The 24,415-nt window shown below is 33.6% G+C and overlaps 2 long non-coding RNA genes across 13 annotated transcripts in view; one reads left to right on the forward strand and one right to left on the reverse strand.

Annotated features, from left to right (window-relative positions):
• Nucleotides 1–24,415, reverse strand: part of LOC115637939 — a 351,855-nt gene that overhangs the window by 119,012 nt on the left and 208,428 nt on the right. For 3 of the 11 annotated variants that reach the window (XR_003997376.1, XR_003997380.1, XR_003997377.1), the window contains 3 exons: nt 15,004–15,076; nt 8,031–8,117; nt 7,853–7,935 (listed from right to left, as the gene is read on the reverse strand). This is a non-coding gene — a long non-coding RNA (uncharacterized LOC115637939). Of the gene's footprint in view, nt 1–7,852; nt 7,936–8,030; nt 9,218–15,003; nt 15,077–22,262; nt 22,343–24,415 lie in introns of those variants that run through there. The other 8 variants (XR_003997373.1, XR_003997369.1, XR_003997370.1 and 5 more) reach the window with 6 other exon arrangements.
• On the forward strand, nt 9,948–23,841 carry LOC115637964. 2 transcript variants are annotated; one of them, XR_003997386.1, is made up of 3 exons: nt 9,948–10,707; nt 20,253–20,318; nt 23,114–23,841. It is a non-coding gene; the product is annotated as an uncharacterized LOC115637964 (long non-coding RNA). The 2 variants fall into 2 exon arrangements; XR_003997385.1 differs by having other exon boundaries at nt 20,253–23,841.

A 24,415-nucleotide genomic window follows, 5' to 3' on the forward strand; every position in this document is an offset into this window, starting at 1 on the left:
TGCAGACACTGATATATGGAGTATGGTATCACATGCTGCTGACTCTCTGCTTATGGAATACAGATGTACAATGTCATCAACAAGTGTGAGATCATCCTTCATATGTTACAGAAGTCATGGATGAGAAATCCCTTTTTCACAGTTAAGTAAAGCAAAACCTCGACTGGATGTGCTACCCTGCATCCATCATGGTCTGCTCACCCACACTAGATACAACTTCCTGCTGACCTGCTGTCACACCCCAAATTATTCCTCTTTTTGTAGATTCAAGAAAGGGATGTATAAACTATGTTGGTTGAGGTTACTATACCAGGCTATGGTCCAGGAAACTGTTCCTTGCCTTTTAGCTTAATTAACACTGTCAGTTGTCACTCTAAAAATGATTTTTGGGGCCAAAATACAAATATCTGACAATTAATATTTTTAACTTGTTAAACAGGAAAAACTAAGCTTTTATGGGTTATCCAGAGGTAAGTCAAAGACTTACCATTTTAAATAAATATTTTACATATTCAATATGATTTTACATACATGTATATGCACACACATATTATATAATATTCAAATTAAATTAAATTTACACACAATGAAAGTGTGTGTGTCCATATATGTGTGGATCTATATATATAAATGTGTGAATATATGAATATATGATGGCAAAGATGCACACATACACACATTCTAGTGGGATAATTTACATTTTATTTGAATTAATATTAAGACATTTCAATCGAATTGAAATTTCAGCATAATCATTTTATTTATAATTTAAAATGTAAATCTACCTTAAATCCATCATCGTAAATCTTAATTTAAGAAACAAAATATATAGGTGACCATTTCAGCATAATTCTGCCTTCTATATAATTTAAATATAGAATTTTTTTAAATGAGAAATTTGCATCCATTTTGGAAAAAAATCAGTCATTAACTTTGCAACATTTGATTATATAAACTGATAAATTATGTATTTAAAAATTAAATTTAAAAAATCTAAACATGCTGTTTATGTAACAGAGATGGAAGAGCTTAAACTTTCACACAGCATTAAAAAAAGTTTGCAGCAAAGTTTATAATGAGAATATATGACCCGTGGGTCTTTGGGGCCTTAGGCCTTCCTTTGGCCTTTTTAATATAGTTTTCATCCATTTTGGTGCATATTCATTCCATACCATGAACCTTACAACACAGAGATGCACGTTAAAGGAGGGAGAATATGGATGCCATATCCTCTAAAACAAGACAGCAGCACGGTGGCACTCCTTTGTTTAAATCAGTCAAACCATACAGACACAATATGCACTGTGTAAGTCTAGACAGCACTTAATATTAGTTAGTTGCACTTTAAATGCTCTCTCCATTCAAGTTTAGATTTCCTGTATCAATCATTTAAATTTAAATAAGTATTACTCTGATTTAAATCTCACTGACATCCATTGGAGGTTTTCCATTGACTTCAATGGGATTTGGATCAGGCATACTTTTTCTACAAACGAACTAGACAATAAATATAAACTGTTGTGTGCAACAAATGTTGATATGCAAAATCGGATAAGGATTTAAAAAAAGATGATAAATGACAACAGAGAACAAGAGCTATATTATTAATAATACTTTTAAAATGGTATACAGTAGGAAAACAAAGTAATTCTAAAATAAGAATCTTTTTGTATGAATGTAAAAACAAAGATACAGACCAACAGTTTGTGAATGCAGTCAAATAGTGTTCCCTATCTTTTTGCACATTAACTAAGTTACAATTAAAAACAAGACAAAATACCAAAAGGCTGCCAAAAGATTCGGAAGTCTAAAAGGCTTTTGTGTATCAATAGACTGAAATTATTAATTAATTATCAATTCAAAATACAGCAAATATTTGTAATTTTTCATGTTGATTACACCAGGTAGGTGAAAACTTAAGTTTTAAGTGAAAACTTGAGTTTTTAGCAGAACCCTAATATACTTTGTGTTGAAAAACGACAGTCTTTAACAAAAAACCAAAACCAAAATCCAACAACATTCCAACCCCCGCACTGTGGTAGAGGACATATACTGACTTGAATTATGAATGCAAAGTGGCTTGGTGTACTATGACTGCAAAATATCAAAATACTACCAAATATTTTTCTATTCAGCCATCCCCCCAAAATAAGTAAACAAAATGACACAAAATCAGTCTGTTTGCATTTTCTTTTTAACTTTTTCAGCCAGTTCTTTCCAGTATGTTTTCCTTTTTGTTTAAATTAGCAGAAATAAAGAAAAATAAAATAAGGAAATAAAAAGAAAACAAGACCATATATGACAAGTATTTTTCTAATCCTACCATCTAAACAGATTTGCAACTGTAGTTATACACTGTAGCTCACATTTTCTCTCAAAAATGTAAACAGAAAGCATATGAGATTTTTGATCACTAAAAATGAGGATGTATTTCCTCTTCTTGATTCTTCCATGAAATACGGCGAGAAATTCCTGTATTTTTTTGCTATATGAAAAGATACCATGTTGCCCACACAGGTGTGCATGAGCATATGCACGTACATCATGCTTAGGGTGACCAGATGTCCTAATTTTATAGGGATAGTCCCAATTTTGGGGTCTTTTTCTTATAGAGGCTCCAATTACACCCCTCAGTTTTTCACACTTGCTGTCTGGTCACCCTAATCATGCTAAATACTCACAAGACTTTAGCAAACTAAAACAATGTGAGGAATATCAGTCAGCAGTGTATATATAATCAATCAAGAGCTATAGAAAATGAACACTTTCTCAATTAATATTTAAATAAGTCCTATTACTTGTAATAAAAATATTTTCTTCATTAGTTTCTCTTACAAAAACTATGATCAGTGTTTGAGGCAATTTCTTTTTATTTTTTTTTTTAAACAAATCTAAAAAAAAAAAATCATGTCATTTGAATACTTCTCCAAGATCAGGAAGGAGTTGGATGTTTCTCCGGCAAATACCTGGACATGAAGGCTAAGGTAATGGTAGTCAAAATAGACAAAATTCAATAAACAGGAATTCAAAGGTGTTATTAATATTTAGAAACCTTCTAAAAAACATTGCTCTCATTTAAATAAATAATTCCTTTGTAGGAAGCCACAGCCTTAATTATGTTCCTAATGAGAACCCAATGCCTCTCCTGCTTCTTCCTAAAACTCTCATTTAGTGCACCAAGGTCATGAAGCTCCCTGAATCCTCCTTTATCATTTCTGGAACTATAATTTACAGACACAACGTCTTTTAAGAAATATTTGGGAATGACATTCCTGAATAAATTCCAACAGACTCCTGAAAACAGTGAAAGGGAAGAGAAAGTCAATCTAATGGTTGAACCATAATTTAAAACTGCTACGTACACAAGCTGGATCCAAAACCCACGGAAGTTAATGGAAAAACTTCCAATGATTCCAATGAGCTTTGGATCAGACCCTTTGTTTCCAGAGGTCTGACATAACAAGTTTCAAATTTATTGAAGAGGCAAGAGCGTGTAAGTATTAATTAGCAGCACTAAGCTTCAGAAAGTAATGGTTCTTATAAGGGCTACCCAAAATAATGAAGGTTTAGATTTAACCACATACTTTAAAAGAGACTGAACTATGAAAGGGCCTGATTCTGCAGCTCTCATTCACATGTGTAGTCTCATGAGAAAGGCCATCAGGAGAGGGAGCCAAAATCAGAGTTTTATTCTATCTTACTAATTAAATCACATACTTTACCACAATCCTGATCCTACTTGAAGTCATTGGGAGTTTTGTTACTGACTTACATGGAGGCAGGAGTAGCCGCGGTATTTACAAGATTTTCTTTCTTTAGAAAATCATATATGGATTTGTTCACAAACACTAATATATAGGTAAGTTTTACAAACAGGCGTATAAACAGATTTACTGTGCCCACTGACTTGCAGGCATGCAAATACTAATACATTAAATCTTGATGTTTGTGCACATAGGGCCTGATCTAAATCCCATTAAAGTCAATGGATGGCAGTAGATTTTAGATCAGGCCCATAATTACAGGCATAAGCAAACGGGTTTACACATGCATTAGAATTTGTGCTAATGTAAGCTTGCAAAAGTTTGCACATGCACTTAAAAATCTAGCCCTGCTCTTTTATATCTACCTATTTGCCAGCACCTACTTACCTATGCATGGCAACGGTGCCTACCAGAGTGGTTCTGGGTATCAGTACTACTCCATTGTCTTAGTGGTCTTGCTGCAATCAATAGTTTATCTAGCTGTATGCATGCAGAATAACTGAATGAATATCTTTGCACAAATCAAATATCAGATATAGTGTATGAACAGACATGGAACACATTTCTTCGTCTTCAGTTGTACAGCATGTACCATTTGAAGAATGAAACGTATCGGTGTTTCTAATTAAAATGTAGTTTTTGCCGGACATAAACTATACAAATCAAAATTAAAATTGTGACATGGTGTTGCTTTGTTACAGATCCATCAGAACAGCCAGTTTAGCAGAAAGTGATGATTATCTGCACCTGTTTCAAGCTGAGAGCAAGTGATGCAGTTAAGAAGCAAAATGCCTCAATAGAACACATCTCATATTTCTGAAGAGAAGGTGTCACAATCATAGACCTGCCCACACCTTAAGCAACCATGTGCAGGAGAGACTTTAAACCTTGTGGTACAGCCTTGGAGACAGCATAGCTTGATTATGTCACAAGAGCCAGCGTCACATGGAATGAAGACAGATTACAATGAAGTCATTCCACTTGTGAGGAAGTCACTGAAAACATACCATTGATTCAATGTGTCTATGTTTTATATGCAAATCTCTTCAAAATAAATCTAGATGGAAGAAAATATTCCTTTCACTCCTTTTTAATTTTATTTGTAGTCTCTAAAGAATGTTTAATAATATTTGGCACGTGTCAAAAGAGGCAAGGGCTCTATGTCTTTGTCTATGACCGTATGAAATAGCCTAAGGTTTATATCATATCATATACATAATATGGGCAAGAACAAGGAACTACAAGTATCATTCAGAGAGATGCCTCAAACCAAAACAAAATTAAAACACCCTCTTTAATTCATATTGGCCCAAATCCTTCAGGACTCACCCAGGCAAAATTCCAAAAATTTCAAATTTGCCTGAGTAAGGACACCAAGGTTTGGCTCTCAGTGATTTATGTACCTTTGAAAGTAATTACCCTATCATAATCCAACCATTTGTGTAAAGTATTGTGTACTTTGCTCATTTTGTTGTATTGCGATCTACTCGTAATCTTTTCCATAGTATCTGCTCTCTGTTCAGCACTTCACATTACTCACAATCCTAGGACATATTTACCTTTTGCTGTTGCATCTTTGTCTCCCCATATATCAATAATATTTTGTAGAACAAATATTTTGTAATGGGATATGTGGGATTTGAAAAGGGAATACTGGGATTTTTGCATGTATCTCATTTACATGCAACACTATCAACATGAACCAAACCACTTTTAAGAGGAATTAAAAAAAAATTAGTAACCTGTTATAGACAACAGCATACCCTAAAATATTTAAAAAAAGATTTAACTGAAACTATTATATAAAAACGCACAACTTGACTGATATAAAGAAAGATATATTCTTATTCTTAATTATGGAGGGTATTATCTTTGCATTTTACATCTATCTACCACAAGCTACAGATCAATACTTCACAGTTCAATATAAAATGTTTTAACAAGTTGAATATTTTAGCTCCTGAGCATAATTCCTATTATAGCACTAATCTGAGGGTCTTACTGAAATTTTTAATCACTGTTTTTTATTTTAAATATTAGTCAAAAATAATTTGAAATTTAAAAACTTGGATGAGATAACCCCCTAATGCATAAATTTTCCATCTCCCCTTCCTTGGATTAATGTATAAAGTACATGATTTTATGCCTTACTAAATCAACTCATAGCATGCACAAGAAAATTTTCATTATGAAATAAACCAATAATTCTGCTTTTATTACCTTTTTCATATATATAATTTATAGCGAGTCATCTAGAATGTAACAATGCAAGCAAATTCACTGTAAATAATTTTATGTTTCTTGTAAAAATACTTATCAACAATAGAACAACAACAGTATTACAAGCTAGTGAGAAAAAAAAACTCCTATAGATATAGAACTATTAAGGTCATGTATCATGAAGCAGTTTGAATTTCCCTTGATGTGAATTTTATTTTAACTATCATTTTCTGATTTTATAACTACTACAAATAGTATAGCTTAAAACTCCCCAACTATTATTCTATTTGCACTATTCTATGGAACTTACACAGGCCTCTAAAATAATACTGTGAAGAATTTAAGTTTAGCTTTTCTACCATTGAGTCATACAGTCCTGAACTCCTTTCTTGATCTATACAATTCACTAATACATACTCTGACCGGTTTTTAGGTTAATCAGCTTTACTACTAAAAATTATTAGTTGTTTTTTGTTGCCATAAAAGAGTCCAAATGCAATGCTATTACGTGGATTGTTTCAATCCAATATTGTCAGTGGCCTGAATTTAAAACCAGCTTTGCACGAGTCAGTTGGTACATTCTCATTATTTTTGTTTAAAAAATAAATCAGTTCAGGTTTACTTTTTTTTTTAACTTAAATGCACTGATACAAATAAAATAAAAATGAGCAACATTAAAATAGTTTACTAAGCCGTCATATTTTGCAGTGTAAAGGAAAGCTGTTACAAGCCTATACAGAAGGAATAGGTTTTGCACAAAATGTCTTTGAAGTACATTTCTTTCCAGCAGAACAATGATATATTCTCATGTATTTGCACATGTACATTTTACTTGGTTGCATGAATAATACAAACTAAATATGATATCCGCCTTTTCATAATACTGATATATCTTCAGTGTGCAGAGTTTGCCAAATTGACTAAGTGTTTCAGGGTTACGACAAGAACATCTACATCCACATGCTGTTTTGATCTATAAAGGGCATTACATTATAAAAGTATTATACTTATATAAATTCCTTTATTCATATTTTGTGTCCCCTAAACTAGGACAATTCTGAGCATTCAGAAACAATATATATGAAAGCAGAAAATACGTATGCCAAAATGCACATTGCTAAGACAATCAGGAAAATGTAATCGTAGTGGGATGCAATTACTAATGGTCATCACTGAGTAACATTCAAAACTACCAGTTAATAAATGCATGTATGCACACGCGCAAACACACACACACACACAAATGACAAAGGCTAATATAACTCAAGATTAGCTGTTTTTCTAATTGTCTGAACATAACTGTCTAGCAACTTTTTAGTAATTAAAATAAAAATCTGAATTTGCACCACACAACTTTGTTTTGTTTCTTTTCAGGTTTGAGGTTCCTTCTGCTTAAAAAAAAAAAGACCTAAGGGGGAAAATAAAAAAGTGCCATTCAAGCAAAGAAGCTACAGCGTAATCAATGAAGGCAAGACTGGCACAAGTCCTAGAACATTTGCATTCAGAAATAAACGCTGTGATCAACCTTTGTCTGGTTTTAAACAGACTGGTGAATCGAGGAGTAGACTTGAGAGGGAGGAAGAATGAACCTCCCCCTCCAAAAATTAATAACTGTACTGCATCCTTAATAACCTGCAAGTGATCATTTTAAATTAATCTGAACCTTGATGGTCCAATATGTATTGCAGGTTAAAAATAAATGAATACGTAGTCAAAAGGCAATCTCCTGATATCCACTAAGAGTTTCTGAAACTTAATTTTCCTACTTGGTAATTACTCCAGTTGTTCACTCCATTGTGGAGGCAAATAAACGTGAAACGTTACCGCATATCAATCAGATGCATCTAAATGATGAGAAAGAATCTTACCCTGTGAATGGTGGGAAACAAGCCTCAGGGACCAGATATGGAGAGAGGATGCCAATGTGTTCACCTTGCAGTTCTGCAGTCTCCTGTAAAAGCAGATGGAAGACACTGAGTGAGCTCCATGGCATTTCTTGATTGTGCAAGTGCATGCAGGCCTGGAAGAAGGGAAGGCGGTCCTTACCTAGCAACCGGTTCCAGCTTCTCATCCACATGCTTTCCCTGCCACAACTACCCCTGGCTGCCAGCTCCCAGCAACAACAATAGGAGACTAAAGGGGTGGCATGAAAGGAAGAGAGAGAGAAAGAGAGAGACAGAGAGAGAGAGAGAGAGAGAGAGAGAAAGGGAGGGGGAAAAGAGAAGCATGTTAAGCTTGTCTGGTAGTTAACAAGTCTTGAATGAAGAATGTTAGCAAACAGACAAACAGCGTGTCTGATGCATGCTAATAGTCCTGGCTTCACCACTGACACTATGAATAATTCAGTAGTCCAAAAAAAAAAAAAAAAAAAAAAAAAGCCTTATCTTTTCAAATGCCTATAGAGAGGATGAATAAAAAAGTATGCCTAAACTTTCTTCTTTTAGCTTAATATCTGCAGATAAAATTCAACAGAAAGGCTGGGTAGCCGACAACACTTCTGCCAATGTTGCCACTTACACATTTCCAATTCCTATTTTTGTTGACTATTAATTTTCCCCGTTTGCCGCCTATTTTATTCCTTTTGTCTTGGAGCTGGCACCTGTCCCAGAGACAGCATTTTACTGCACACCCCTTTTCCCTCCTAAACAGTGAAAGAAAGGGAGGGGAGGGACCCTGCAAGGACAAAAAAGCCCTGCAGTATTTCCATTTCAGCCACGGTCAGATTACAAGGGGGTTGGAGGGCTATCATCCATCCTGGTTCATGTACCACAGATACCTGAAGCAATTAAAAAATATACAGAAAGAAAGAGGCTGGTTCCATGAGCAGCACAGGAAATTGGCACTCAGAAAAAAAACTGCAAATAAAAGCCATCATTCTCACAGCATACAAACTAGCAAATCCTGATTCATTGCTCAGTCAAATAAATCAATTTCTTTAACCAAGACCGAAAAAAAAATGTATCAGCGGGGGTGGTGGTAGAAATACTTGTAGCTTTAACCTCAACATTGCAATATACTGTACAGCCAAGCACAGCACAGAAAACAAGAAAAATTAGTCCCATTTTTTTTTAAAAAAGAAGAAGGCTTAAATAAAGGAGAAAAAAAGAAGATCCTATTTGAAGCATTTTGAAAAGTTCTGCTCTGGCAAAGGCCGTCTGAAGAGGAGGCCCTTGCAGCAGGAATGCAAGCTGCAGCAGTAATCTTTTTTCATAGTCCAATCTCCCCCTTGTGAGCGACTAGAGCAATCTGGCTAAGAAAGAGGAGGAGTATATGAGCTAGCGAAACAGAGAAGACTAGAGCTGATGATGAAACAGAGGCACGGCCCTGCGTGAGCAGGCTAGTTTTCATCATACGCAGACACACACACACGAGTGCGCGCACGCACATATACACACAGTGCAAGCAGGCATCAACAATGAAATTAAGCACCCCTCCATATAGTAACTCTTGCTTCAGCTCTTCTACATTTGCTTCCAAATCCAGCAAAGCTATTTTTCTTTAACACAATGCAGTCTTGTGTTTAAGATGGGGGTGGAGAAGAAAGAAGGGGAGAAGAGAGACACAGCAAAGAAATTTTAGTGCATGCAGAATGTGACAATAAGTTTAAAAAGGCAGTTCGTCAAATTAATCTTTTAATTACAGCTTTTTTTTCATGAGAAAATATCTGCAGAGATAAAAAATATGAGGTTCTCCTTCTAAAACAATAAAACAAAATATAGTTACAATATTAAGCCATCCATAAACATCATGAAAATGCAGCACAGAAAAATCAGTGTAGTAAATGGGGATTTAGAAAAAGTAAATACTGTATATGACAAAAACTTAGTGATTTTGTTTTCTCATGCCCTTACTTCTAAACCAGCTGCACAGCCAAGCTGAGGCTGCTTGGCCCTTATAACTATCTTGGCACAGAGTCAAAAGCTGATAAGCATTTGGGCGAGACAGCTCAACTGCTGTGCTGGAAGAAAAACAGCTGCCATGATTGCTGTTTGATTGAGAGCGCTTACACACACACACACACACACACACACACACACCCCGACCGGACGGCAAAGACGAGCTACAAATGCCTGAGGATTCAGCTTTAGAGGATCAACACACATTTCCTTTAAAAAAATATAAGTATTATAAGGTTTTTCCTCTCTCTCTCTTTTTAAGAAAATGTACTACGTAGAATTGCTTTTCTTCTTCCCATCCCCCCTTCATAACCTCAAGCAAACTCGAGGAATCATGCCAAAAGTCCCGTTGCTAGTTACCAAGTGCATTTTTTTAAACATCCCTTTGATACTTCTTTCCCTCATGCTTGCTGTGGAATATGCAAGTGAGATAATCTTTCCATTACTTAGAAAAGCAATTAAAAACAACTTTCAGTTGAACTTTCCTTTTTATTGAGGGGGCAAAAGAAGGGGTGGGGGGGAGGGAGAAAATTTTTTCCTCTTCCCAGAACCCAACATTTGGCTTTTTCCATTTGTGGCAGATCACTGTAACTCTATTGTAAAACAACTTCCTGCCCCTTTTGGCTCAAGTTCCAGAAGCTGCTAGGCTAAGTTCATAGCACAAACTTTTTTTCTCCTTGCCGAAGAAGCAAGACAAAAAAATCCTTGCTAATTATTTTGCCCTCTTTCTTGCAAATGGATTCATAAGATGAATTTATTGCAGTCCCCTTAACAATGTTACAAAAGAGACGTCCGCATACCAGCTGGATAATTCATAAATTTAAAAGGTGGGGTTATTATATATATATTTTAAATTATTATTTTAAATTGTAAGTCTTAACATCAGCACTGATAACATGCTAAGTTGCTTCATCTGCTATATTTAATTTGTATATCTATCATAACTCAGATCGCTGGCTTAGTATATGCAGTCCCCCCCTACTTTTCATCTGCTTTTATACTCTAAATTAATCTGTACTTCTCCTTTTCACTCTCCCCACCTCTCAATTTATCCTAATTAAAATACCCATCCAAAACCTCCCTCTCCCTGCTAAAAACTAGCAATGTTTGCAGCTCTCTGGTGTAACCAAAAGGTAAAAAATAAGGCCTCTACAACTTGCTCTCTCACGCTCTCTCTCTGTGTTTCTCTCATAGCAACAGCATTTCCTGGTACGCCTGCTTTGGCATCCATCAGCATTTTTACCCGTCCAAGTGTCCTTTTGCGTCACATCTCGCCATTTCAATCAACCAATGAATTCTCCCTGTTGTAATAATATGTGTGTGTGTGTGTGTGTGTGTCTATATCTATATATTCTGTTATTGGTATGTTCAAAAATGTTTTATATGCTTTCCTTCCAAAAATGCTGTCAAAATGTTCGATTTGCCCTACCATGGAGGGAAAAAAAGAGATCTTACACTATTCAACCTGAGGGTGTCTTCTTCCTGAAAGAATTTTACCATAAGAAAAAGGAGTTAGGTAATTAGTTAAGGAAAACTATAATTGTCCCTCTGATTTAATATTTATTCTGCTTATGCCATCATCTCTATCATGGCTGGACTTTAAACCAGTTATGAGGTTTCATGTAATTAGAAGTTTATACAATATATTTCAATGGTCTTATGAAATATTCCTGATAAAAATATTTAATGAAGTTTTCTTCCTTAAAATATTGATTAGGAAATAGTGGCAGGAAAAGAAATATGATGAAAAAAAGAAAGCTGAGGTGTAACATTTTATTCCCTTGCAACAATCGGTTTCCCTCCCCAGAGACTTTTCTCCAGCCTTCTCTGAAAAACTTACTATCCTGCAAAATGGAGTGAAGGTATTTAAAGTCATTGCTTTTCCAAACAGCAGTTCCATTTTCATTTTTCATAACCTCAATGACTCAAACATACAGTATTTCAATGGTCTGACTTACTGTCACTTATAAAAATAGTTCAAGATATTTTATACTTAACACTGTTTAAAGACAGCATAGCTTCCGATACTACCATTCAATCTCCTAGGATGTACTCTGCCTGATTGCTCACTAGCAAAAGCCATACTGCTAAGAACCCATATTACACTAATTAAAACCACAGCCTCTACTGTACTTCACAGTACATATTTTCCTGCTACATATAATGCAATATACTGAAAACCATCTTCCCTTTTTCAAACATAACTTTTATCACATTCGATCTATTAAAGCAATGCATCAGCCAGCTCTAGAAAGTCTTTGGCAGTACATGTGGTTTTCTACACAATAAGCCATAGCTGAGCTGAGCTGAGCTGTGCTGTGCAGTGCTGCATCCTGAATGACTACTTAAATATTTAAAGACTCGCTCATATCCAACTTTCTCATACAACCTCAAAATCTTGAGAAAGTGCTCGCTCAACCACTAGTATTCTCATCAGGATAAATATTTCTTCATTAAGCCAAATATATGCTTTATGGCTACCCTTACCAATTTTTTTTAATATGAAACCATAAAATGTTTTTAGTATTTGTTTTTGGGGCATCACAGTGCAAAATGTTTATGTGACTATCACAACACAGGATGACAAAACATCCAAATATGCTCTTCTATTCCCCTTTTTGCTGAAATAAGATCATGTTTAAGAATCACAAGCCAAGCCTGTAGTAGCTTATAAATGATATGTCCATTGCATACAGAGTGCATACATGCAGACACATATGATATCAATTCAGACAACTTCCTGACAGTTAAAAACTGAAAGAAAACTAAACTGTGGAATCTAAACTTATTGGACATTAGAACTATTTTTATCCAATTTCTTATTGCTAACATTAAACAGTGGAAGATAACATGACATTTACTGTGGCATGCATTTGTCAGCACATGCAGGCAAAAGTTATAAACCCTTCACAAAAGAAAGCACATTATATTCCACTGCGTATCTAACAATTTTTGTACTGTTCATGCAAATACAAATATTATTTCAGATTTTTTTGAATGGTTGGACTAAATTATACAAAGATCTTTGCTTTCACTTATGTTAATTCTCTAAATGCATGTTAGTTTTTGTTTCTCAACATCTGATTAGTAATTCCTGTCCATTCTATGTCAGAATAAAGATCTCTCTCTTCTCCATCTTCCAATTTTTGATAAAGTAAGAAATTGAAGACAATTAAGCTCATCTTTTTTCTGTATCTGAAATGGGAGAACTTTTGGGGGATGGAGGAGAGGGGGACTAAAATGAATCTCCATTATGCAATTATGGCTGCAAATGCATAGTTTAACATTCTTTTGAATTATCTCAGTCCTTACATCTGTTACCACAACCCTAAAATAAGAGTGAAAGTAATCACATTTTAGATCACTGAATGAAAAAAATAAGGTTTAGAAGAGATAAGGACAAACAAAATAAATTTAATTCTGTACTCTGTTCTTAATAGAGCAAGGATTCAAAAAAAGGAAGTGGAAATATTATTTTAAAGTCCATTATCTATGAATGAGTTCAAAAATGTAAATAGTTAACATGAAGGTGATATTTTGATATTAACATTATTATATATTTTTATAACCTTTTCTTCCCATTTATCACAAGACCAGTCTGTAGGAAACACAATATCAAACCTCCTCCTTTTATCCCTTCTGTTTGTATGCTTATATTTTTAATTCACAGTAGGTTCTCAGCTTACCCAAAACAAAGATTTAACCTTGGTTCAGTGTAGTAGAGGTACCAAAACTAAATTCAGATTTAAAGAAACAGTACTTTTTTTTTGTTTTCTTGTACATAATAACTGAATATTTAATAATCAGTAGCACCTAATTACTTCTGATATATATATAAAATTAAAAATGAATATGCATATAAATTGGAGAAAGCTGACCAATCAAGCAAATTATTTTTCTACAGTAAGTTTCTGCAGAAAGGTTTAATTGCATGTCTTAGAAACACATTTTTAATAATGTCCAAAAGTATTCATTTTTGTCATAACTGACAACACTGAGAATGCTTCCTATATAACAGAAGGTTTTTCTTTTTAAAGATACTTACCAAAAGTTAAAAATAAATCTTAAAAAGGCAAAGCAGTCTAACCGATTGTCCGCTTGAGACTCAAGGTGACATACAAAATCGAAATTACTGTACATTTTACAATCTGTTCAGTATTTACATATTGTACAGTCCTGTTTTAATAAGATTATGACCTAGTCTTGGATAACACCCTTTAATATCAATGGAACAGTGGCAGTTTAGTCAGGAGAGAAAAGACCCCTAAATACCTATACACCAAATAAAGACAATTTTGAAATAAGTGTTTCTGAATGTGTAAAGGTGGCTTGAATAAGAATGCATTTAAAAGATATTTTCCTTCAAAACATAATAAACCATTTTGCAAAAACATTTCCTTCATTACACTGTATTTTAACAGGAATGTTTTATAGAAAACTTGGCATTAAAATGAAACTCTGGCAAGAGGACAATTTTTTTTCCAGGAAGAAAGCATTAAACAGTGCATTGCATTAGCAGTTTTAAAAAGTGTGCTAACCAACACATTTTTGGTTCTTTTGTAACTATTTTTAAATGTACATAGCCGTATGCTTAAAACTGACAGTATCAACATTTTGTCCTATGTACCGTATTGATGAACGATCACACCACAAGCATAGAATCAAAACACAAGATTAAATGTTGCTTACTGGCTTCTGTTTAGTTGTCATAAATATGCTGCAAAGTTTTCGTCTGCTAATTTCATAGCAGTGTATATCTGTGATGGAGGACTAATCTTGAAAGTAAGCAACTATATAAAGTAGTGTATTTTTTATTTTTAGAGGACAAGGGAATAGCTGAACTCTTACAGCACATGACATTTTAGTTTACTAAAATACAAATCAGTAACTAAACAGCACATTTTTTATATTCTATATGGCTTTTCACATTTACACTAGAATATATTAAGTCATGGTCTGATGGGCTATAATTTATTTTTAATGTCAAGATTGGACTATATAGTTTTACAGTATGGATTACTGCCATTGTCTGATAGTCTAAGTCATTTCCTTTAATATCTTTTCATAGAAAGCAATACAGCATAATACAATATAAGTTTCTATATAATGTATATAAAACGTACATGTCTGCTCTGAAGTTTTCTGAAGGTCCTTTCCACCATGCTCACTCTGATTTGAATAGTGCCAGGCGTCCCACTGAAAGCAATAAATATTTAAAAAATATTAAAAGTCAATCTACAGAAGAAAATCTGTTTCCTTATTTTTGAGATTTTAGTTGCAATAGGTTTATATTCCCAAATTAGCTACACAATAAAAATTATCATAGATATTAGGATTTACAGTATAAGAATTAGCAACTTCTATTAACAGTGAAGGCATCTATGTATTATTATACAGAACAATAGAGATCCATTACAAGTTCCAGGACACTATACTTCATGCATAAAATATGACATTACTAGTTGTTAAAATGTATTTTGCAGCGGACTTTTGTAGCATTTACTTCTTCTCCTTTGAAAGCAAGTGATTGTTGAGGGGGCATGTTTGTTTTACAAAGATTTTTTTGTTATGATTTTTAAATATAAGAAATAGAGCAGAGAAGTTACATTTTTAAAAATAAACACGAAGGGGCCAAATTCTGCCACTCTACCTTACTCACTGAGTAGCCCCACTGCAATCAACATACAATTAAAGGAAATGAAATAAATGGTGCAAAGGCGACCTATCTTGACAGCTACTGAATGTCGTATTTATGCACCAAGTTTAATATCTTAGAAATGTTAAAAGATCTCTATTATACTGCACAATAATACTTTTACACCTTCACTGGTAACTGATATTACCAATTTTTAGGCTGTATATATCTTCTTCTATTCTATTCTAATGCCTATGGCAATATTTCTATCCTGATATTACTGGTGAACATAGGGCCACAGTAAGTTATTAGTTTTTAAACAGAACTCTCCACTGATTTAAACAGGAGTTCTACTTAAAATGTTATGGTGTTTTAGCTAGCCTAGAAAAACAAATTCTGAAGAAAAACCTCACTGTTAAACAATGCGTGACAAGCTGCAATAGGATAGCAAATATATATGCTTTAATCCACAAAAACAGGATTAAAAAAGTTTTATACTGTAAACTACCATACATTTTCAAACAAGATAGTAAATTTTCTGAGAATAAGGTTGCAATATGATAGAGTTCGCATCTTTAAATTATAGGAGAGGAGTAAAATTTTCAACAAAGGTAATTATAATGATAAATGAGAAGATAAGATACAGTACCAATTACTATAAATGTCTTTAAACAAGAAAACTTCAGTAACATGTGGATGTGCATTACAATAAAACATACATTAAATAATTACAATTCTTCATTTATTTACAGATTAGTATATTTATGCAAGATTCTACAAACATATGATTTAATATGTTATCCAGTTGCAAATTGATTATTAATATTATTTATATATTATATGTTTAACTTCAGCTTTCCAAGCTCAGTTAAATATATATTTCTCTTTAGCCAATTTATACTATAGTAAATGATACACAAGATACATTTTAACTTTATCTAGCTAGCTTTGGTGTATAAAATGTTGAAACTCAAATCTGAAATTATAAAGAAAAAAATATTTAGTAATGGTGGAATTATATCCTTTTTCACAAATAGAATCTCCTAATAAGTACTATGTGGACACAATATTGTCAAAGCAGTAAAACCTCATCCCAAGAGAAAAAATAATCCCATTACACATATTATTTTTACCTAATTAAAAATACTTTAAAATAACCACGAATCTTTTCAAATTTTAAAAGGCTATGCTTAGTTTTCAACACAAACAGCAATTATGAAAGCTAGGTGTTGATCAAAGATCACCATAGTCATTCAATCATTTTTATAATCTGTCTTCTATTATATTATCAGAAGGGGAATTTATTTTTCTCCTTAGTCATATTATATGTACCAATGTTATTGAATGTTAGCAATTTCAGCCATCATCATAACCTTTACGCTTAGTAATGAATATATTAATGGATTTCATACTGTATGAGATGAGGTTCAATAAATAACATACATATATATGATCAGATTTTTTTTTTAATATATAAAGATGTACCCACACAGAAAAAAATATACAATTTCTCACAAATGTACACACATATTTCACATTTAGCAGCTATGGTAGAAAACATATAAAGAGCATTAAGAATTGGAAATAATTACCCCCAAAAAGAAAGGAAATGTGAATACTAGATGAAATTCTGATCTGAGTTACACTGGTATAGATTCAGAGGAGCTCTGTTGATATTGACTCTAATGATGGATTCACATCAGTGTAATGGAGAGCAGATTTAGCCAAAAGGCTTCAACTCAGCCTATTATATTTTGGAACTGCAAAATGTATGGTCCTATAGGAAGAAGCATTAATTACACAAATCAATGTTGCATATGAATTTTTTTTTTAAATGTGCTACAATACCAAAAGAAGACAGAATTTGCATTCTTCTGTGATATTGCAGTAAACCTTAACTGAATTGCAAAAAAATTTGTTTTCTATTAATCCTTATTTTAGTTTTATTGAAAATTAATCAGCATGCATGTAATTTTAAAGGTATTTGATATTTTAATAAAGGTAAGTGCAGCATAAAATCCAGACAAAGTTAACAGAACACTTGGTGTAAGGAAGTTTTGTCACAAACTTTTGCTATGTTACATACATTGATAAAATGTATTAATTGGCATCATCAATAAAAAAATGCCATGAAAACCTGTTACCAGATTTATTCAGTCAACAGTTATTTCAAAATAATTCCTTTTCAGCATACTGAAAGCCCTCAGTGGACATTAGTGACAAATACCATGCAAAATCTCAATTTTAAAAATTAACCATTTTCTGCTAGGCATAAATCCATCTCTTAAATTGCAATAAGATAGATTTTAAATGAATAAAAGATAAATTCAAAATTGCACTTTTCAACATTTTATTTTAACACATTTATTTTAGCTATAGCAATGGTATCCCATCATTTTATTGGTCCACCAAACAAGACAATTGTACTGTAAGTTAGCTAGAGAAAATGAGTAACATAATAAAGTAATCTTGCATAATTACAGAAACACCTTTTGTCTCTTCGCAACAAGGCAGTGAGTACTTTTTGTAGAAAAATAGACTTCTCTCTGACTTATTTATAAACACATCTGCTTTTTAGAGAGCTTTTTATGCTAATACTAGTATCATAATTGTCCTTTAACATCATTATCAATTCTGTGATAGGAACGGAAAGTTTACCATAAACTGCTTTACAAAATACCATGCTGATATTTTATTTCTAAAATGTATGTGTGTATTTACACACATCCACTATATATCCTACATATGTGTGTATACATCTATTTACACACATGCAGCATTTAACCAATGGAATATCTAACTAACACAGAATTATTCATATTATACATATATATATATATGCCTACACATTTTTGAGGCATTTCCTAGTGTAAGGCCTGCAGTATCATGTCCTGGGTATACAATCCTGTTTAATATAAATTACAGTATTTTGCTAATATGACAAAAATTATTAATACAATTTACATTTTTTTTGTCAAAATACAAATATAAAAGTGTGCCCTTTCTTAGTCCTAATTCCACCTCACTTTTTTCTTTACTATATAAAAAACTTAATTGAAAAACATTTGAATATTACCATGAAATGTCAGAAATGTTTTTGACGTATAGTAAGCTTAGGCAATTTCAAATAAAGAGTGTAATAGTTTCTAAACATGGCACCTGAATTTGTGCATGTACTATTTCCAAAAGCTAATAACTGATGTCATCACAAAGTAACAGATTATAGCACATCAGTAATCTTTTAACCCTTGACACTAATTTAACCCATTCATTACTAGATCCACAGTATATGTATACTTAGCTATTATCTAAATCAGAGGTTGGCAACCTTTCAGAAGTGGTGTGCCGAGTCTTCATTTATTCACTCTAATTTAAGGTTTCGTGTGCCAGTAATACATTTTAACATTTTTAGAAGGTCTCTTTCTATAAGTATATAATATATAACTAAACTATTGTTGTATGTCAAGTAAATAAGGATTTTAAAATGTTTAAGAAGCTTCATTTACAATTAAATAAAAATGCAGAGCCCCCCGGATCGGTGGCCAGGACCAAGGCAGTGTGAGTGCCACTGAAATTCAGCTTGCGTGCTGCCTTCGTCATCCATGCCATAGGTTGCCTACCCCTGATCTAAATTAATGGCACTTGAGATCTCATACATTCAGCAGCACTGAAACAATTAAGGCAATTGGCATAAAAACAGACATTTTTGTCTAATGGGGTACTGGACACCTATATGTCCAGAACAAAATTTTATTCTTAGTTCCACACAACAAAGCTCAACAAAGTTCTCCTTTTGTGCACAGAACTTCCACTGGCAGCACTGATGCATTTTCTACATGTGTAAGAAGACCAGAATATTGAGATTGAAATTAAACATGTGGATCCTCAGAAGATAAATTGTATTGTGTGTTTTGTACTTTTACAGACACTTACACACAGAAAGATGTGTGTGCATGTGTGTTATTTACACATGGAAAGATTTTTATAGGAAAATTAACCAAACCCATGCCAGTTTGACCCTCTCTGTACTAATTCTGAACGTTGCCAATAAATGGACGAGAATTTAGGTCAGTCCAAAAAAATTTAATCTCTCAAAAAATATTATTCTGTGTTTAAATCACTATATGCTACACTGGCCTTTGAATATATAGGCCTTGGTACTAACATTGTCTTTCTGTTATCCTGGCAGAGAATGCTATTTGAGTAGCGTATACTATTTTTCTCTACAAAGCAGATCTGCTTAGGGTGAATCTGTGCTGTGGAAAATACAAGGATGTAATTCTCCTACTGCAGAAAAAACCGAAATGACAGCACTTGTACAGAATACTATTTTATTTTCAGAGATGTAATGGCACAAACATAAATAGCACATTTGAACTGTGCTATTTCCTATACACTTCTGTTATTCATAGAAAAATAAATATAAACATGTAAACATATAACATGCAGCTACATGTGCACATGCAGTATTTTAATTCAAATAAGTCAAAGGTAAAAAGGTGAAAGGAACAAATTCCACCCTGGGGAAAGTCGACACATTTCTATTAATTTCAACTGAATTGTGCCCAATTATAACAGGCCTAAATGTATTCCAGGCAATTTGGTGTTAAGGAAATCCCTCACCTCCCTAACAAAAAAAATGAATAGACTCGGCAGTTTTCGTATTGAACCCCAAACCTTGCAAATCCCAATTCTAACTGCATTTTCCCCCTTCCTTTTTCTCCACATCAACTACAGTGAGAGTAACTACTCAAGAGACCAACAAAAGCCAGTTGCATAATAGAGCTGGCCGTCAAAATAAAGGTAAAACAAGAGTGAACTAAATACATTTGGGGATTGTTTTGATAAGGGAGTCTCATCTGATGAGATCGCTTAATGAGACTGGCTCTTGCATAAGTTTCACTGTCTAAATCACATTCGGAAATAATTCTGACACCATAATGTTGTTAATGTGCTATGTATATTTATTTTTGTAATTTATATAACATCTATCTCTGTGGTGGTAATTAAACGTCAGCTATCTTGAAGGAAACCCAGCCTTGCTATTGAGATCTACACTGTATATGAGATGATTAAATCATTAACAGGGATGCTAATACTACAGAATCAACTTAACACTTGTAATGGAATGTTTGTCTTTTTCGTGCACACTGCTAGAGATACTGTTCTTTTTAAAAGAGTGAAAACCACCTTTGAATCAACTACTAGGACAGCATGTTAAAAGTTCAGAAGGTATCTCAGTAAGAAAAATCATCAAACTGAGTGGGGGCATTTTGAAGGTTAAGAGGTGCCATCTGTCAGTATATACTAAAAATCCCTTACTACTAGATATATTATATTGGACAGATTATTTATTGGGAAAATTAAAGTTAATTGCAAGACAGCTCTTAATAAAAGAAAAACTTGTTTACTAACAAAAAGTAAGTCCCAAATCTTAAAGTGATATTGTCAGATCAACTGAGGATCCCAATTTTGTTTTTAAAAAGAAAGCAGCATTTATAAAACCTAAGACTGACAAAATGTTTCCTTCATTTTTCTAAAAATTCCAGTTCTAGAACTCTTTTTGTTCAGAATAAACATTTCCCTAAAGAAGTGGTTCTTAACCTATTTATCATTGTGGGCCTCATCCAATACTACCTGTATGATGCTGAGGATGTTGTATGTGCTGCAGCTGTGTGCTAATTGGGCTGCAGGTTGAGAATCACTGCCTTGTTGTGTCTGCAACCCAAACATTGCATCACTGTCCTAGTGCATTAGAACCAAAAGATGAAAAATCACTAACTGAACAATAAGGCACAGTGAAACTCACTCATCTATTTTCACTCTCCAAGCTAAATATACAGTAAAAGGCAAACAATATTACTGCCTCTATGCAAAGGTAACTCTTTGTATTTTCAATATTCATTTAAATATAACTTGTTAATACCGGGAAGGAATTTAAATATATATGGATTTCTGATCTGACAGTGTTCCTTCTATTAGGCAACATTTAAAATGGACATAACCTATATTTTTTTTTAAATTCTGATTTATATGAAAGCCTCAGTTATTAAACTGAAAGATTTTTAAAATCTAATTTATATTTCATGATTTAAAAATATTTTATTTTTCACTTCACTTGGACAAAGAAAAGATATTTGTCCATTTCAGTGTTGCATGTAGTCAGTTTTACTTGCCGGTTCTCATGTCCTAGCACCAGGCTGTGCTTGCTTGGTTCCATAGCTGAGCGGTTTTCATTAAAATCAAATAAAAAGCATAAACATTCTATGTACAATGGGTTTTGTTTAAATCATCTTATTTTCTTTTGTTTTATTACTCAATCCAAATTTTGGACCTAAAAGTATTTGACAGTCTCTATCTGAATACAAACAATTCCCAAAATATGTTCTTTACTTTGAAAAACAATAAACTTTTTATTTGAGATTGATAGAATTGAAGAAAATAAAATTTTAAAAGGAGAGAACTAAAAAGATCAGTCAATAATAAATGATAGATTATTTGCAATCTTGTAGAAGTGTTACATTTTCCAGGCTATGTTTTCCTTTGTTCAAAAGGCAAATCCTTACTATAGCATACAGCCCAGTCACATGGAGTGTGCTGGTGAGGTCTGCAGCATCTGAAAGAAACTGGCCCTGGTAACTGGTACACTCCCCCTCCTCAAGAAGAAGAGTCCTGCACAATTGACAAATCTATGTTGAAAATCCACTGCTCCAACTGCTCTGTCAGCCCCTGCCCAAAGCACCTCACCTGTTCAACTGCTTTTTGGAAGTCCCAGCATAATTGTGCTCTGCAGTACACTGGGGGTCTCTAACTTCTGCACAGGCTCTCCATATCCTCCTTCCTAATCCTGCCGCAGTATTGCATGAGATCCAATACGGTCCAGGCCTTACCTCCCTACACACACACGATCCACTATGGTCCAGGCCCTCCCCCCACCCCCGGACATGTTGGCATGCACAAATGCAAGCAAGATTTGCCCACAGTATGCTAATGACACAGACATACAAGCACCTAGTAAAAGGTGTAGGACTTATTATTGGAGTGGTCCAACAGTAGTCAGTAGAAATATTCACAAGTAGCAAACACTACAGCAGCTAGTGTTGTCAGGCTCGACTAGTGTTGTCAGTCAACAGCAACATAATGGACGCAATTCTCTGCTCCATTACACCAATTATAGCCAGCATACTCCACTGTTTTTAAGGGAGTTACCTTGGTGTAAAATGTGGTATAACGGGGTGGAGAATCAAAGTCAGTATGACTAGAGCTATCAAAGTTTGAGGGTAAATAATTATTTTAACATATTTTAGCCCTGAGCCAGCACTTGAATCTATTCTTGTAGGTAGGAGAAGAAGTCATAAAGTTTTATATACTGTTTGTTATTTATTTTTATAAATGTAACATTGTAAGTTTTTTATTATTATTATTCCTTTGTGCTCAATTTTAACCCTGCTGTGTATTAAGCAACTTGGTTAAGTCATCAGAGATTAATGGTTTATCTTTGGAAAGAAGGAAACATTTGTAAGACCATATTTTTATTCAAGATATATGTGTTCACAGGTTGAGTAATTTTGGGGGGATCTAACTGTTTTATTTCATAGATTTCAATGATGAATGGAGAATATCATACAGATGAAACAGATGGATTGGGTAACGGAACATAATATACATCTTTCAAATGTATGAAATTTTTTTTCTGAAGGAAGTAATGGCTCTGTAAAGTAGCTGAAAAAAATTTCGCAATGATCATTGGTCATATTAAGCAGCTAAAATGATGCATCAGGTTCTGCTTTCAGACAGAGTAAATCAAGAGTAACCTTTTGAAGTCAAACAGTCATATTGCTGTAAAACCAATGCAAGTGAGAGAAGAATCTAGTTCACTTATACATCAGCCTTTACATTTTACATCATCAACTCCATTTCACATGATCCTTCACTATTTAGGGAGTTCAATGTGTGTTTTGACAAAGTAAGGACACTACCTTTGCACGGTATATCCCGTACATGTTGAGGATGTCATGGGCATAAGGTGATAAAATCTTCTGACGGAGTACGTTGTCACATTTCTTTGCAAGATGAAAAACAGTGCATATTTTGAGATAAGGTCTCTGCCCCAAATGTCCAGATTTAGTATCTCAGTTGCCATATTTTAGGATTCACTTTTTAGACAAATTCAGTAACTTTCTCTTACCTAATAATCTCTGATTAAAAAATTAAGATTAGCAAATTCAGAAAATGTTAAAATAATTGCAATTTTTTTACTGCCACTTTAAAATGTGAATTGCTGTAAGATTTTCAAATCAGAGAAATAAAGCACTTGCAGATGTTATATTGGAATTAATTGAACAATGTATTTTTGCCAGGACAAAGCTAAACACAGTAAAAAAGGAGCAATTACATACATATTGGTAAATGAAAGGGTTAATCAATTTTGTTAATTTGTATTTTATTGTTGGTATAAGTACAAACATTGAAGAGTTTAACATGAAGTATATGTGATACTCTGCCATTCTATGCCAGCACGTGCCTAAATTAGTTCTCCATTTTGTGGTGGCCCTTTGAGAGCAATTCCTATTGAGAAGTGAACAAAGGCCATGACCCCTGGGTCAGAGTGTAATGCAGGAAGCATGACCTTCTCTTTGTTCAGAACAGCACTATTTACTTTGCCTAAGTAAAGATCACCAATACATTAACTAAAGAGGATTAAAAAGGTCATATCCCTAGGGATGTAGCTCAGGCAAGTGGCAACTCTCTTTAATCACCAAATCATTTGACTTAAAAAAAAATACAGGAATACCTTATTCACTTAAGATTCAATGAGATATCACTTTAAAAGCAACAAATAAATTTTTTAAAAAATCTAAAAAATAATCTTTTAAATATGTGCATTTCTGCACTATTAG

Source organism: Gopherus evgoodei, chromosome 1 (assembly GCF_007399415.2).
Source record: "Gopherus evgoodei ecotype Sinaloan lineage chromosome 1, rGopEvg1_v1.p, whole genome shotgun sequence".
NCBI lineage: Eukaryota > Metazoa > Chordata > Testudines > Testudinidae > Gopherus > Gopherus evgoodei.